A 17,986-nucleotide genomic window follows, 5' to 3' on the forward strand; every position below is an offset into this window, starting at 1 on the left:
ATTGTAGGATTGGACTGGGTTCATATTCTGTGCTTGGTAAAAACGTAAAACAACTGAATTTTAACTTGGACAGATGCTATAGATGTTATGAGACAGAGCATGTTATATATTGATAAGTAATAGTAAAGATATAATGTGGTTACTAACAGCAACGTGAAGACCACATAGTAGTTGGTAACTGTATTTTCATTGTTTTACGACTGGTGGTTCACGGTATGATAACCAGATTTGATCAATCAAGTACTTGTATTACATTTTATTACGTTACAAGCAGTGGCGGATCTAGCCCGGGGCCGGGGGCGCTAGGCCCCCCAGTTTTTTGAGTGACAGATATAATTTAAGGTATTATTAATATTTCTTTCAAAGTTTATAGTAAACTCATGATATACCTACCATAGTCAGGGTTCTGCCCCCCCCCCAGTTTTTACCTTCTAGATCAGACTCTGGTTACAAGCGGGACGTAAAACTGAAAGATGTTTTACTTTGTTTCCATGCGTTTTCTTTATAGCTGTGCCCAACCTGGGCTAATGCGCCTGCCTGCATTCCCTAATGTCACGAAGATAATTGGGTCTACTTCTTTAGTTGGTATAGTTTAAGGGCACCGTCATAAAAATCGTTCCGTGATATTGGTGTGTACCAGTGGCGTATTTACGATTTTGTTCGGGAGGGGCTTTGTTAACTTTCGGGGGGGGGGCTTTGCCTGGAAATGTGAAAATTCTGCAAGATATTTCATTTACTTTACTAAGTAAGATTTTGGGGAGGGCTTAAGCCCGGAAGCCACCCCCCTAAATACGCCACTGGTGTGCACAGTTCACGATTTCAGATAAACTGCGTTAAATAGCATACTATATACCCTGTTGGCATTTAGAATAAGATTCCTTCTCAATTCTTTACACTAATTTGATTTCTACTATAAATTAAATATATTGTTACTTTGTATTTTAGTAGTCTTCCCCACTGGTCTAGTGATTTCCGTGTGGCCTTGCTAAACGTGGCCCCTCGTCCGATTCTCGGTGGGAGAGTGGAAACAAATTACTTCCATAAACGCGTTCACTTCTATTAATTGTCAGTCTCTTTTGGCCTAAGGTCGTAGCTGTGCGACATGAAAAAAGAAAAATAATTTTTAATTCCCTAGTTTTGGTTTTGTGTAGGTCTACTTGCTGGAGTTGAGACCTTCAACGGAACAGTAAGTTATAGAATTTATAACTAGTTTAATCAGTCGGAAATTATTCCGGTTCCTTGAGATTCATTCGGTTATTAGTTTTTCTTCATAGTATAGTTTCACTATTTCTAGAAGGAATTAGGTATTAACAAAGCAACTAATACGCAAAAACTCGCTATGCTAGGCTTTGATTCACTTGAATTATTTCTCCTATTCCGTTTGTGTTTTGATCCCCAGTTGCGCACATTCTAGTGTTTTGTTTTGAGGCCAGGCCCGTAAGTAGAGGGGGAGGCTAGTGGGCAACTGCCCCCTAAACTTTTCATGGCCCCTCCAGACCTCAATACAGAAAACACAATTTAGATATTTGTAAGAGAAGTTTTGATGACTTGCCCCCCTAATATATTCATGGTCCCTCTAAACATATGTGGCTGGTTTCGGGCCTGCTTGAGACTACGTTTACCCTGTTGTATCCAGGTGGGAAGTGCAGTAACTCGAAGGGTTCAAATGAAGCTTCTTACGAGAGGGTGACTTTTCTAGATATACAATCAAAGCTATTTATATCTCAGTGATGCAATACGAGGGTTGCACTGAAAGTTTCGGGAAAATGATAGAACGCAAGAACATGAAAGTGCATTTTTTTATTGCTTTTGAAAGTACTCCCCATGAATAGCAGTGCATTTTCATGCGATAGAACCAAATCTTGAAACAGGTATGCCACTCCGAGGTTGGTATCTGTGAAACCTGCAGTTTGTATGTCTCGATGGCTTCTTCTGGAGGTGCAAAAGCGCTTCCCACGCAACATGTTCTTTATTGTTGGGAACAAAAAGAAATCACTGGGAACTAAATCAGGGAAATAAGCCGGATGTCATGACTTCGCTTTCCTGGTCCAGAAAATCATTTGTGGCAGCTGCTGTGTGCGAGCTCGTATAGTCGTGTGCAGAATGATACGACGGTTGAACTGTTTGCTCACATTCAGTACTTCTGATAGACATATGGTTGTGTACCATTCTGCATTGACTGTTCTGCAATTCTCCAATGGTACAGTTGCAATATGACCTGATTTACCAAAAACTTATGCAATCGTTTGTTTGGAGGCACAGTGTGCATGAACAACTTTGATTGGTTTAGGTTCTCGCGGAACACCCACACAGCAGATTGTCGTTTAGTTTCCGGTTCGTACGTATATATCCAAGTTTCATTACCTGCTCCAATGTTAAACACCGAATTAGATGATCCAGACTTGAACAGTTTCGTTATAACTTTGCACCACTTTACACGGGCGTCTTTTGTGCGCGACTTAAATTGTGTGGGATCCAACGAGTGCAAAGTTTTTTTACACGTAAATAATAGTGCAATATTATTTGTATTTGGCTCATTACAATGCCTAAGATTTCCTGAATTTCGCGATAAGTCACATGCCAATCAGTGTTCATAATTTCACGAACAGCAGCAACGTTTTTGGGCACAATGACTGTCGATGGACTACCTGCACAATCTCCATCAGTCAGGCTGAGCTGACCACACGTGAATTCCTGAAACCACCTGTAAATTGTCTGAGATGGGGCTTCATCAGGAAAAGTAAGTTATCTGATGAACACATTGTTGTTGTGTTAACCCTTGCCGAATATCGTAATAAATCATAATACGAAAATGCTCTCTCATCAGGTCAATTTTTGTTCACGATCACCTCACTTCAAACTAGTGCCCTGCAACGACAAAGATTGAGAGTTATAGAGTTATATACGGTTTATCTTTAGAGTGAACACTATTAAATTACTTGGAGAGGGGAAATCTTCCTCATCCTCCCGTTCATTCGAATCTTCTGGAAGCTCATGTGGTGCGTATTCCACGTTAAAGATCTAGAACCAAGTCTCAGATAGCCTCGGACCTGAATTGGATGCTAAACTTCGAACCAACCACGCTTGTGTAATGACTTGTGGTTTATTAATTGCGAAAGATTGGTAATGTAATGTAATTATAATGTACAATATATGTATTTTCTCTGTTAAATCATGGGTCGCGCTGGCTCAGTGGTAGAGCGCTCACCTCTGGTGCTTGGGGTCCCGGGTTCGATCCCAGCCCCCGCCAAGTGAACTTTGTGGTGGACAAACACCGTGTGCGTGGGTTTTCTCGGGGTTGTCCCGTTTCCTCACACTCTCTTCATTCCACCATTTCATACATTACTCATCATCACCGTCTCCTTTAGCCTAACCGGCATAACCGTGGGACGTAAAACTCAAAGATTTCATTTTCATTTTTGGATTTGGGAAGGAAGAAAACGGCCTGGGACCTATATGTTAGGTACCACTCCGGCATTTGCCTGCTGTGAATGAGGAAAAGCCAAGGAAACCTCATTCAGGATGGCTGGACTTAAAATCTTTTGATCCTGTTTCGACCGAGTTCCCCCACCGGGATCGAACCCGGGACCGTTCGCACCGAAGGCGAGAGCGTTAGCGACTACGCTACGCGGGGCCACTAGTGTAGTTTAGAAAACTCATTTTTACTAGGATATTTGCAAGATTTTTTTTTCTTTTAGTTTAACGCCCCATGATTGTACATCAATGTAAGAGAGAAGGTGACGATGAGATACATGATAATGGTGGAATCAAGAAAATGTAAGGAAACTGGAAAGTCTTAAGAATAACCACACCTAAAGTGTTCACCAAAAGCCTATTTGTCGGGAGCAGGAATCGAACCAGGGACCTACCGCGTCAGAGGTAAGCGCTCTCAGAGCTTTCTTTTGTTTAAAGAACTTGTTTACAATGAAATATATATATATTACGAAGATATTGACATATTTTACAGCCTCACTGAAATTTAAAAAAAAAAAAAAAAGTAGTCAGGGAGAGCTTACTTGTCAGGTTTTTATTTTTTAATTTAATTTATTTATTTTTGCTTTGTTATGTTCCCTAGTTAATTAATGTTTGGGTTACTGAAAATTAAAAAAACCTTTTTAGTATTATTGTTATGTCATCACTTTGGAACCAAAACGTTAGATTTTTTTTCTTGTGTTTTCATATAGGAAGTTGGTAAGTTTGTGCCTTAGCATTGGTTTGGTTTCTAGAACGTAATTGAAGGTCATGTTGAGTTGAGTCTTGGTGGGTTTGAGTTCGTGAAGTGTCAGGCACTGCTTGTGCCCCTGTCTTCTGTTTGTGATGTTTCCTGGCTTTGGGCTGTGACGTATTTATGTTGAGGAGTACCAACGCAGGCCGCGTGATATACAGGTAGCTACAACACAGCTTCAACAGTTACGAGTGCCAGGTCTTTGAATTTTAGCTTTCGTTACGGCGTGACTAATGCAGTATAGTACTAGGTTGAAATTCTATGGGTGGTAAAAACGGTATGGTAAGAAATACAACGTAATTGTTATTAGTTTAATTAGTGTTTCTTCATAGTATTGTTTCACTATTTCTAGAAGGAATTAAGTATTAACGAAGTAATGAATAAGCAAAAGCACACATTGATTGACGTTTACTATTTCTCATACTCCATTGAGAATGTTTTGATCCTCAGTTGCGCAAACATCCAGTGTGCGTTTATTTTCTTTCTTTTTTGGGGGGTTTACACTGCCTCACAGATGAGCTCACTCGTGGCTAAGTGGTTAGTGAACACGCCTTTGGCGTGGGACACCCGGGTTCGATTCCCGGCCGGGGGCCGCGGTGGCTCAGTGGTAGAGCGTTCACCTCTGGTGCTTGGGGTCCCGGATTCGATCCTAGCCCCGCCAAGTGAACCTTGTGGTGGACAAACACCGTGTGCGTGGGTTTTCTCGGGGTTCTCCCATTTCCTCCCACTTACTTCATTCCACAATTTAATTCATTGCTCATCATCAGCGTCTCCCTTAGCCTAACCGGCATAACTGTGGGACGTAAAACTCAAAGGTTTCATTTCATTTTTTCTTAATCTCTTGCACCGACCGACCGATCTCGATCAAATTTCCAACGTAGATGCGGTTCTGGCCTGGGAGTGTTTTTAGCTATTTACTTTGACAGTAGAACTTCGGGGAGGGGGAGGAGGGGGACAGAAAAAATAAATGACTTAATTTACTTTGAAGTGTAAAAGTGCGAGCGTTTTCTTCTCTCTCTCTCTCTCTCTCTCTCTGTCTCTCTCTCTCTCTCTCTTCACTCCTCCAGTCTCCTCTCACTTTTAGGGCCGCGGTGGCTCAGTGGTAGAGCGTTCACCTCTGGTGCTTGGGGTTCCGGATTCGATCCTAGCCCCGCCAAGTGAACCTTGTGGTGGACAAACACCGTGTGCGTGGGTTTTCTCGGGGTTCTCCCATTTCCTCCCACTTACTTCATTCCACCATTTCATTCATTTCTCATAATCACCGTCTCCTTTAGCCTAACCGGCATAACCGTGGGACGTAAAACTCAAAGATTTCATTTCATTTTTTCCTCTCACTTTGATTTCATGATTTCGCACTCTGATGAAAAGTATTAAATACCGCCAGGAAAAGTACTAATATATAACCTCTCTTTTAGGCGCCCCTCCAACCACGCGCCCGGGACACGTGCTTTGCTTGCTCGCCCATAGCTGCGGCTCTGTGAGCTACATAAGTAACATACAATGCTTACGTAATACTTTGGGTCATAAGTACTATTAAGAAAGGAAGAATTGCATTTTTTTAACTTTGGGAAAGAAGCTACTATGGGATTAAAGATAAGGTAGGAAAGGCAACACATTCCAGTCTATGCTTTCACCCAGCAGACATATTGTTTGGAACCAAAAAAAATGTGACTTTTGGAATCTTGTACTTAGGTTCACAGCGGAAGCGACGAAATAACTTGAATCATCCATTGTAGCTCTCCCCGCAACCAGTTTCTAAAATGTCGGCAATAAGTTTGCGAAACGAGAGGTGACGACTCCAATTTTGGGTGAAAAGTCGCTATAAGAAATAATCGAGAAATTCATTGTCTATAAGCATTGTAAAAGTTGTAGATGTAAACTAAACAATATGTTCTACTCACTGGCGCAAATCCCGGGGGGGGGATGACGGATACATGTCCCCTCCAATCTTGGAACTGAGGGGGACTTCTCCCAAATAATCCGATTTGAAATGTGTTTTTTGGGAGAAATTTGATGATTTTTGTCCGATTGCTACAAAGGAACGTGAGATAAAATAGATGTCCCCCAGAATAAGCCTCAAATCTGCAGCCTCCTAACGCTAAAGACAACTCTGATCCTCCACAACATTGTTTTTCAACTTCATAAGTATTTTGGACATCGCCAAAAAAAGTATGGTAACGGTCTTACCCTCCCCCCCCCCCCCCAATGTTGAAGACAGATTTGCGCCGCTGGTTCTATTCACATCTTTGTAAACAGAGCGCAACCAATCCTTTAATTCAGGGATCATTTCAGGTTGTTTCGGGTACTTTTGTTCATGTTGTGGTCAAAATAGTTCCGAAATAATTAACACTACAGTACTTACGTTAAGCAATTTTTTGTAAAAGAAAACGTGCAGAATAATTAAAAGACCCCAGAGGACAAATATAACAAACACCTTCTTCGCCTTTATTCACGCATCTATAGCTAATCTTGTTGCTATCGGTAATGATGTATTACGTGTGTCTCTCAACGGAAACTCGGCGAACTAAAGGACATCAAGTTTGTAGTTATTCTTCGTTAGAGGGCAAGGGTAACATAACAATGCAGGATTGTGGAGTAGTGAGTACGCTGTACAGGGCCGGCGCTAGCAGTTTTGCCGCCCTGGGCGGTACTTTCAAATGCCGCCCCTTTAATCCACAAACCTTATTTTGACAGAAGACATTCAGATATTAAGAAAAAGTAAGATACCATATTTAAAAACATGTATGAAAAGGAAAAGTAAACAAAAAATTGAACTGCCTCTCTCGAATGCTTTAATATTTAAACGACTCCATACATGACACAATATTCAGTATGCTCGATTTTGCTGTACGTGATATACAGCAGGGCATACAGTTTTTTTTTTTAATGTATGCTTTAGTTCGACTAAGAATTTTAATTTTTAAGCTTATTTTATATCAAAAGGTGTTTCCAATAGAGTATGGAGCAAAAAGATAATATAGTGAGTCAAATATTACGGCAAAAGTAAGTAATTAGCTTAAGACTTATAATGTACTAAAACACAATAGAAATACACAATTTAACATAGTTTAATTGAAAAAACTTTTCTTGTTTTGGTATGAGCAAATTCCTTTATCACATTCGCGTAGTCCAATGTTTCAGCCAATTGATGTTCCATTGATATCATCACTAGAGCACTTAAACGTGTTTGAGATATGGAAGAATGTAGATAGTTTTTAATAAGCTTAGAGTAAGTTTCGAAAAATTTCTTTCTCAACTTGCCACGGTTACTGGTAAGATAAACCAAATCATAACTGCAACACTGACATAGGGAGCAAAGTCATATTTCTTGATTAATTTTAGTCTCTTTTGATGAACTTTTAGGCTTAATTATAGCGGTTAATAGTTTCAGTTCGTCTTTCAAATCACGGGTTAATATCTTTCGATTCTTCGCGTATTAAAATGCAGGCACTTTTCAGACAAAAGTTCAGGTGGCATATCGTTCAGATTATTTATATCGTAAAGAAAATCGAAATACTCGCTGTGATGTTTAAATTGCCCAAACCTTTCTCTTAAATCTAACACAATCACGTCTAGAAGTTTGTAATAAAAATCGATCTTGTATCTTGTTTGTGGATCTTCAATAGCTTCATCTTCTGCCTTCTATTGAAACTGTCTCTTCTTTCGACTTCGAGCGTGCACTGTATTGCCTATCCATGGATCATCCATATCTAATGCTGATGCCAACTCCATCGCATCAATTAAGCAAGGTTGAAACTTTGCATCATTTCTGCTCCTCTGAAAGTTCTCAGATTTGTTTTAAAGAAACCCTACTGGATCAAACACACTTTTGTTTACTATGTTTATGTGGAGTGAAAAGTCATACCACATAACGAGTGAGTAAAGAAAGTAAAGCCACGCAGGTGGTTTGCTATACACAGAACATCATGGGCGATCATTCTATTATATTGTCGTTACTTATTTGAAGTAAGGTATCATAAGCCTCTATTTGATATCTAAGTGAAGTCAGAGCATCAACTCGACTCTCCCATCTTGTGGTGCTGAATGGTTTTAAAGTGAGGCTGCTAATAGGTTCCTTTAGTATGGCCCAACGTTGAACTGACGCAGAAAAGAAGTCAGAAACTTTTTTTTAACTATACAAAAAAAAAAAAAAATGAAACGGTGGACTTGAGATGTTGTGGCTACATCGTTAACGATAAAGTTTAGTAAAGAAACATGTAAATCTTGAGAATTTATTTTTTCTTTTCATATTGGAACTATTGTCATATCTTTGGCCCTTCATATCTTCGATAGAAGTTCATTTCTTTTAGCCGTTTAATTATTACTTCTGTCAGTTCTAGCTAGACCAGTGATGTCTTTTACTGGTACGAAACCAAGAAAGTGTTCGCAAATTTTTGTAAGCCATTCTCCATTATTGTATGTGATTTGTACAAAACGAACGATCCTTTGTACCAGAAATATCTGGTGTACAGTCTAGCACTATAGTATAATATGTTGCAGCTCTCAACAAAAACAGTATTTTACTTTCAATTTACTCACTAAGAATAGGAATTTAAAAAATTTTGGACATCTTTTCCTCAGTAATGGTCGCATTTATTTTGCCCTCCCATGGTTCTTTTAATGTGTTCGGCCATGATTTGTATTGCTTAAATATAAAAACAATTATATATATATTTATATATATTGTTGATAAGACATGATAATGAACAATTTGTAAATTGGTTAAAAACTCGCTGCTAAAACCTAAATGTCTCTAGGTGCTGTAGGCTAGAACCGCCTGTCTCAAGTGGGAGTGTACCTTTTGCGTACTTGGAGTGGAGCGTTAGAATATTGCTGAATAGAAAAAAAATATAAAAGACACTTGACAATCTTATCCGCTCTAGCTGAAAATCTTATCTACGCTGCTGCAAGGGAAATCTTGAACGAGATACCTGTGGCTAGTAGTTTGATAATTGAAAATGAGGGGGAATGCTTTGAATTTCCTGAATCTGAGTGAAGTAAGTTTAAATTACATTCTCAGGGAACACAATTTTATTTTTCCATGTGGGCCTATTACGAAGCATTATATTTTAATAATATTCTTTTCTTTTTCAAATTTTGCCGCCCACTAGACGTGCCGCCCTGGGCGGTGGCACGGCTCGATCCCCCCTCGCGCCGGCCCTGACGCTGTATTTTCAAACTCTTCATCACTTGCGCTGATTAAAACAAACAAACAGAAAAAACTGTTTTGAACTAATAATGCTTCTCTACAGATGAACATTTTGTTTGCAGCAAAAAGTCGCTAAATGTGTAAGTAGGTAAATCGTCATTTAAAAATCACCCAAAAAAGTCTCCAATCGGAATTTTTTTTTGTCGCTATCGTAGGGCGACCATACGTCCCGTTTTGACCGAGACAGTCCCGTTTTAGGGGCGTGTCGCGGCCGTTCCGTCAGTAGATGGAAAAAAGTAGTATTCGTCCCGTTTTATGTAAATGAAAGAAGTAAATAACAAACCCAATACCTTTACTCCTTTTAAAAGTATAAATAATAACAAAGCGGCAAAAATTGAACTGAAATTCCCTATATTAAACATACTCTATAGTTCGCAGTACTGCTCGAAAGGCAGCAGAGGTTTTAGCAGTTGGTTGTGTGTCGAACAAATTTCAACGTGTCTTTCCTTTTTGATAAGTACCCGCTCTGTAACAAAGAGAGAGAGGAGGAAATCTGATATCAAGGCACTGATAAGAACAAAGGTAGATCTAAAAGTCTAGGGTTGCAAGAACCTGTCCCGTTTTTAACTGAAAATTTTATGGTCAACCTACGCTATCGTTGAGGTCGAATTCCCCTTATTTAGCGACTTTACCCAAAATTTGCAACATTGACCCCCACCGAACAACACCCCGTTATCTTTAGCCTAGCCAGTATAATAGTGGGACGTAAAACTTAAAGATTTCATTTCGAACAACACTCCCAGAAAGATTTCATTTCGAACAACACTCCCAGAAACCTATTGTTATACCATTCCCAAAACACCCTTTTGTACAGTTCTCCCTATTCGAAAAAAATTGTAAATAGCAGTGTTCATAGATAAATATGGAACTCAATTTTCCTGAATTTTCCAGGTTTTCCAGGTATTAATTTTGCAATTTCCAGGTCTAGTGGAAGAAACTAATAGTACGAGAACACATAAATTTTAAGAATACTATATTTATATATTTGAGAATGGCCACCCTTCTCCCCAATGAACGATTGCAATTAAATATTGAGTCACAAGAAAATAAATAATTAAAATAAAATTTAAGTTGAAAAATATTAAGTTGAGAAGCCTACTAAGGGAATTATATAATACTTTTGTTCCATACTTGAATACATTCAAAATATACAAAAAATATTGGCTTGGGGAAGAAAAAAGGGCCCGCGAGATTTTAACTGATTCTTGTAGTACTCGACGACAGAAATAGATTACTGAAAGAATTTTCAAAATCGGCACAGGCAAACATGAAGAAAATCGCATTTTCAGGTACCGGTTCAAAATGGGAAGAAAAAAGGACCGCGAGGTTTTAACTGATTCTTGTAGTACTCGACGAGAGAAATCGATTAGTGAAGGAATGTTCAAAATCGGCGCAGGCAAGCATGAAGAAAATCGCATTTTCATGTACCGGTTCAAAATGGGGAAGAAAAAAGGGCCCGCGAGATTTTAACTGATTCTTGAAGTACTCGACGACAGAAATAGATTACTGAAAGAATTTTCAAAATCGGCACAGGCAAACATGAAGAAAATCGCATTTTCAGGTACCGGTTCAAAATGAGAAGAAAAAAGGACCGCGAGATTTTAACTGATTCTTGTAGTACTCGACGAGAGAAATCGATTAGTGAAGGAATGTTCAAAATCGGCGCAGGCAAGCATGAAGAAAATCGCATTTTCAGGTACCGGTTCAAAATGGGAAGAAAAAAGGGCCCGCGAGATTTTAACTGATTCTTGTAGTACTCGACGAGAGAAATCGATTAGTGAAGGGATGTTCAAAATCGGCGCAGGCAAGCATGAAGAAAATCGCATTTTCATGTACCGGTTCAAAATGGGGAAGAAAAAAGGGCCCGCGAGATTTTAACTGATTCTTGTAGTACTCGACGGGAGAAATCGATTAGTGAAGGAATTTTCAAAATCGGCGCAGGCAAACATGGAGTAAATGGCATTTTCATGTACCGGTTCAAAATGGGGAAGGAACAAGGTCCCGCGAGTTTGAACCGCTACGATGTATGTTCACGAATGTGCCCGTCTTCTCAAATTTAGTTAATTACTGTGACACTGAAACATGTGACACAGAGTCATATTGTGGATGACTCTGCAATCGGCAACCACTGCACATATACTCCTCCTGCCCCACAGTTTGATTATTTCGATCCATTCCTCACGTGCTAACGGCATGGTTCAACATCTGCAAGAAAGAGGTAAATGTAACGTTCAATTGGCAATAGCTTTTCACCAAATTAAGCATGGAATCTGATTGCATGAAATCTGATTGCATATTTGACATACTGAGAAAATTCTAGCCCGTGGCCATATGTATCACATATCCCACCAGTTCATAAAAATTTTGAACACAAAATTACGGTCGTCCGTGTGACGTACTCCCAAAAGGCCTAATGTGTATCACCCACCTCACATTCAATGAAACCACATCCGTGTAGAATTTAGAAAGGAACTTCTTATGATGTATACAGGATGTCTCAAACGTTCCCTGACATAGGTTCCCTGACGACAAAATGTAAGAGGAAAAACATCTCGAAATATGACGTTTTCAATCTAAAGTGAACACTTTTTTAAAAAATCGGACAAGATGAATGTGCTGTATACTCTTTATGCACCCAATTTTAAATGAAAATGCAACGTTGTCATTTACCTGGACCCACGACATAAGTGAATGAAGTTACTGTTTGAAACGGGGGCTGGCCATCGACATGTTAGCGTAAAAGACAGTAACTTCACTCACTTCTGTTGTGGATCCAGGTAAATGGCAACGTTGCATTTTCATTTCACATTGGGCGCATAGAGAGTGTACAGCGCAAACGGGCCATCCGATTTTAAAAATTCCTTCACTTTAGATTGAAAACATCATAATTGGATATGCTTTTCCCTCCTACATTCTGTTGTAACTCTGATAATAACAGTTACCCTATGTCAGGGGACTTTTGAGACATCCTGTATACCTTATTTAATGTATGTTTGATGTCACTATAACTGTAGTATAATTTAGTTTGTTTAAATTTACAATTTAATACAAGTAGATTCGGATTTACATGCGTAGGATTTTGTATGCATCTAACTAATGAATTCTTTTATATTTATGCTTGACTTAGTGACTTGGCTTTGGACTGCAACTGATTATTGTAACCCATTATTGCTTGAGAAGAAACAAGATATCCGAATCTTCATTTGGAGAAATCAAAGTCTATTGGAAAGCTGGGGATTACAATCATTAATTTCTACATTTCAAGGTGCGTAGTAAATTATATATTGTGTTTATTGTTAAATTACTATTATTGGGTTTAGAATCAATGAAGCACTTCATGATATTTTATGGGGATCAAGATGGGTGCCGGATAGATAAGTATTTGAGCGTCAGGCTCTTATTTCTTTTCAATTTAATATTTAATCAATGATTATTTTTCTCCCTCATTATTCCACCAAATCGTATTCCAAGATCATATATCCATTTTTGTTCGATATATCCATATTTTTTAACATTATCTCTTTCATATTTCTATATTTTCGATTTTTGATATTGTTTATATTTCGATATTGCTGTATTTTTCGATATTTCTTTGGTGGACTTTGTGGTGGACAAACACCTTGCTCGTGGGTTTTCTCGGGGTTCTCCCGTTTATTCCCACTTTCTTCATTCCACCATTTCATTCATTTCTCATTATCACCGTCTCCTTAGCCTAACCGGCATAACCGTGGGACGTTAAACTTAGATTTCATTTTTTATTAATCTCAGCATTTTATAGTGTATTCTTAAGCTTAAGGTGATGTATAATTAAATTTTGAATTCAGTTAACTTATTTTGTTTCTCAGATTGTTTTTAAAATGTATGTACAAACGTTGATGTTCATTCTCGAGAGTTTAAAGTGACGTACAGTTATTAAACATAGTATTTAATATTGTACTCAACGTGGAAGTGATATACAGTTAACTTTTGAATTTAGTTAACATTTTTCTTTCTGAAATTGCTTTAAAAAGTATGTAAAAACGTTTTTATTTTCTTTCTTGAGTGCTAAAAGTGATGCAAAGTTATTAAGCTTACTACGTTATATTGTATTCTCAACCCTAAACTGATACACAGTGCGTTTTTGAATAAATTGTCAAGTTATTTGAGTGATGAACACTGGTAGAAAATCCTGACTACTACTGGAACATTGTGATTTTAAGGTGACGACTACTGGTGCAAGGATTTTAAAATATTGTTTTTCCTTCAAGGGCTACTCCTTTTTGAATTCTGACTACATGGTCACTATAGGAAGGATCAGTGAGTCTTTTCAACTATGGTACAGCTCCGACAGATTCACGATGCTCAGAGAAGAGACAAAATAGTATGTTTTCAAACTTAAAGTGAGAACCACTGGCGTTTTTACCTTGCTATGCAAAAGTGAGTAAGTACTCCAATGGGGTTCCAATGCGGTACCTAATTTCTGCATTTTAGATATATGGAAATACATGTCTCTAAAATGTAAAGAACTGATTTTTTTGGGGGGGAATAAACTATAGGTATGTGGGGCTTGCATACTTGACGCTACAATTCGGAAATTGAATTAAAATATGACTAACGGCTATCAAGATGTTGTCAAATAAAGAGAGGACCAATACAGGTATGGGATTTTCGTGTTAGATGCTAAAATTTCCGAAATCGGCCATGGAAAGTTAATAAACACCAGTAGCAATTTCATCTTAAAGTAATTAGATATCTTCATGGGGTGTTAGAACATCATGGAGTCTACCAAAATTAAATTTTAAAAGCTTTTGAAAATATAATCTGACATTTGTAAACAGTATTTGAAATATGTATTTACCCAAAATTTCCAGCTAGTACATCTAACATCTGGAGAAACACTGTGAAATAAAAGCTTGAAATTTCGGAAACAATTATTGGTCGCAACAAAATTAAATAAGATGGTACTTCTATGGGTTAAATCAGTACCTCAGTACAATTTCGATCGAAAGATTAGTTCAGTCCTAGGTTTTCTTCAGGCAATTCCAAGGGTTCATCGAGCTGTGCAAAAGGATGAAAATTCGCTGTCAATATCTAAGATAGTAACTAAGATATAAGGAATTATATATTTTATGACGTAAAAATAGATATCTTTATGGATTTGTACTTTTGGGTCTTTCCTATAAGAAAAAAATTCAGAAAACTACTGTATATACCTTAATAGACAATTCAGTGGGCGGGGACACAGTAGCTTAGTGGTAGGGTATTTAACTAATTTTTTTTTTTTTTTTTTGCAGAAACTATTGGAGTATTCACTTAACCCATAGAAATACGATCATACTTAACTCCCTATTTAATTTTAAAATTAAATAAAAGGAAATATTTCAGTGTAGCGACCCACGATTATGCATTTTAGTCTCAGGGAGATTATGATTAAAGCAAGTGAATGTTGTTGACAGAATTGATGGAATGCAAAGGTGGGAGGAAAGAGAGTACCCCGAGAAAACCCACGAATACGATGTCCACTACAAACTGACTTGGCCGTGGATCGAACCAAGAACCCAATACACCAGAGGTAAGCACTCTACCACTAAGCCACTGTGCCCCGCCCATTTAATTGTCTATTAAGGTATATACGGTTGTTTTCTGAAATTTCTTCTTCTTACAGCAAATACTCAAAAGTACAAATCCATGTGGGTCTCTATTTTTACGACGTCATAAAATACATAATTCCTTATATCTCGCTTGCTATATTAGATATTGACAAAAAATGTTCACTTTATTTCAGAGCCCGATGAACGCTTGGAATTGTCCAAAGAAAATTTAGAGCTGAATTAATCTTTCGATCGAAATTGTACTGACGAGTCTGAGGTACTCACTTAACCCATATAAGTACCATCTTATTTAACTTTTGTTAGGATTAATAATTGTTTTCTGAAATTTCAAGATGGTGTATGGTGTCTCTCTAGCTGCTAGATGTACTAGCTGGAAGTTTTAGGTAAATACATATTTCTAATACGGTACTCTTTACAAATGTCAAAATATATTTTCCAAAACTTTTAAAATTTAATCTTGGTAGACCCCATGATGTTCTTAAACTCCATGGAAATACCTAATTATTTTAAGATGAAATTGATACTGATGCTTATTAACTTTCCATGACCGGTTTCGGAAATTTTACCACCTAACACGAAAACCCCATAACTGTATGGATCCTCTCTTTATTTGACAATATCTTGATAGTCATATTTTAATTAATTTTCTAAATTGTACTGTCTAATATGCAAGCTCCACGTACCTATGGTGTCGCTTTTTATTTCATCATATTTCGGTAACTGTTAGGCGTACCGACTTGCGGTTTCGGTAAACACACACCTCTAACGTTATTTAAAACGTTATTAAGACATATTTTAGAATATTTAGAAATGAGTTCTGCGAATATCATGACACCCGAAAACCCCCATCAGGGCGTGTGTGTAGTGTATTTAATTGAAACTACTTTTGAGGTTGTTGTAAGCCCTCGTAATTACGTTTCCAAAACTGCACCACCTAGTACGCAAACCCCACACTTCTATGGTGTCGCTCTTTATTTTCCCATATCTCAATATCCCTAAGGCTTACCGAGTTGAGGTTTTCGGTAAACAAATGTCAGTTCCCTACATTTTAGAGACATACATTTCCACATATCTAAAAAATACAGACATTAGATACCCCATGGTACCTCGAACACCATTGGGGTACCCACTTACTTTTGAATAGTAATACATTTTGAGTTGTTGTTCAGCATCAATAAACACTTCATAATTTTTCTACGTGCAACCCAAAAGTCCATACCTGACGGAACAGATTTTGTCCATTTAATCTCAAAAATGTTAAGATACTTTGTATTGTTAAGTACAACCAAGTTAAGCACACTGAATTTAATATTTTAAATATTTTCTGATTTTTGTTTCAGGTATTTCGTGCATCAAAACAAAACCAGGATTCTGCTTGGAAGACGGTGAAAAGAAGCAGTGTAGGTTGTGGCTAAAAGTACGTTCTTTCTGAAGACAGACCCAATTGTATTTACATTCTTTTGTACGAATATATAACCCTAATAAAAATACTGTACTACAAATTATTATTTCTTTCTTCCATAAATTAGAATAAAATATTATCTCTGTTTAAAGAAAATGTTAGTGTTAAGTCATTTCAACTCTTTTTCTCTGTAATAAGAATATTATCCCTCGCAATATTTTTTATCTTTGTGCTATTACGATTGGATGAAGTAAAATTCTATACGAAGCACTATTATTTCAGACATGCATTAAGAACTAATGTATTGTTCTGTATGTAAGGCAATGTGTATACTGAACATGTCTAGCGAAGTTGTTTTAATATAGAATCTATAACTCAGCTTTTCAGTAGTCAACTTTATTGGGGATCCGAAGAAAGAAGTATATATATATTAAAAAAAACGTTGGACTTACCAACGTATGTGTTCGAATTCTGGACTAATCCAAATTATCCAGAGAAATCATTATATATTTCTTTGTTGATATTTCAGATGTGTCCTTTATCCAAGTCATATGAAACGGAGACTTCATACATCGCTATACTTTGTATGAACTATGTTCCGTATTTACTTAATCACTTTGTAACTTTCTCTAGGGTTGACAAGGCCGCAGGTGTCAATCGAACAGTTTAGTGTTTCACTCATGTCACCTTGTGACTAAGGTACGTCCTGTCGGTATATATATGGTACTGGGTTCAATTAGCGATAAAATACATTTTTAGCATTAAACAAATGTAAAAATCTACACGAAATGAGATACCATGATCTCTGACTTACGGATAACACCAAGCAACTAATGGTACTGAGTGTGATTGAGTTTACTATCTGGCTAAAATCAGTGTTCCTTTAGCTATACTTCTTTTCGTGCTCTGAATTGCAAAGATTGAAATAACCGTTTTAAATTATTGCATATATATCTTCTGAGTAATTCTGAGAATCATTGCTCTTTCTTTAAGCAATGTATGAGACTGTTAAACTGCTCGTTGCTTAAAATGTTGCACTAAGAAGGATGCATCCCGGAAAGTCCAAATTTGCAGAATGTCTAGAGCAGGGAAGGATAAATATGTTTAGTCGATGGCTGCACAACGCCTCCGCTGTCACCACGTTGTCACAGCGAATACAGCGGACGGTTAAGAATATTCTGCACTTACTATTAGGTATCTGCCTGGGAACTTTGGTGCAGCTACCCAGTCTCCTTCTTGGTGTCGCATTTTTAATGGCGAGTACTGAGTAGGAATCTCTTGTGAGCGAACACGTTTTCGGCTGTCTGCATAATTTTAATTATTGCGATATTAAAAAAAAACAAAAAAAACATACCTGTTAATTAAAATGTACAGAGAAGTTATTTCTGGAAAATTCTATTCAGGCCTCTTGTGGTAACAACTGCACTTTAGAAGAAGATACTATTAAGGAAAAGAATGAGGTAAAATAATCTTTATATCGTACAAGCAATGGATGATAACAGCTTAATAAATGATTGTACGTAAATCTTGTTTGAGTTTGAATATAGGATTGTATATGG

At 37.5% G+C, this 17,986-nt stretch overlaps 1 long non-coding RNA gene across 1 annotated transcript; it reads left to right on the top strand.

Annotated features, from left to right (window-relative positions):
• Nucleotides 1-3,061: 3,061 nt before the first annotated feature.
• LOC145677830 (uncharacterized) lies at nt 3,062-16,555 on the top strand. Its single transcript, XR_014130043.1, has 3 exons — nt 3,062-3,879; nt 12,562-12,699; nt 16,366-16,555. It is a non-coding gene; the product is annotated as an uncharacterized LOC145677830 (long non-coding RNA).
• The last annotated feature ends 1,431 nt before the right edge of the window (nt 16,556-17,986 follow it).

The sequence above is a fragment of the Thermobia domestica genome, unplaced genomic scaffold (assembly GCF_964235325.1).
Source record: "Thermobia domestica unplaced genomic scaffold, izTheDome1.hap1.1 HAP1_SCAFFOLD_1423, whole genome shotgun sequence".
Lineage (NCBI taxonomy): Eukaryota > Metazoa > Arthropoda > Insecta > Zygentoma > Lepismatidae > Thermobia > Thermobia domestica.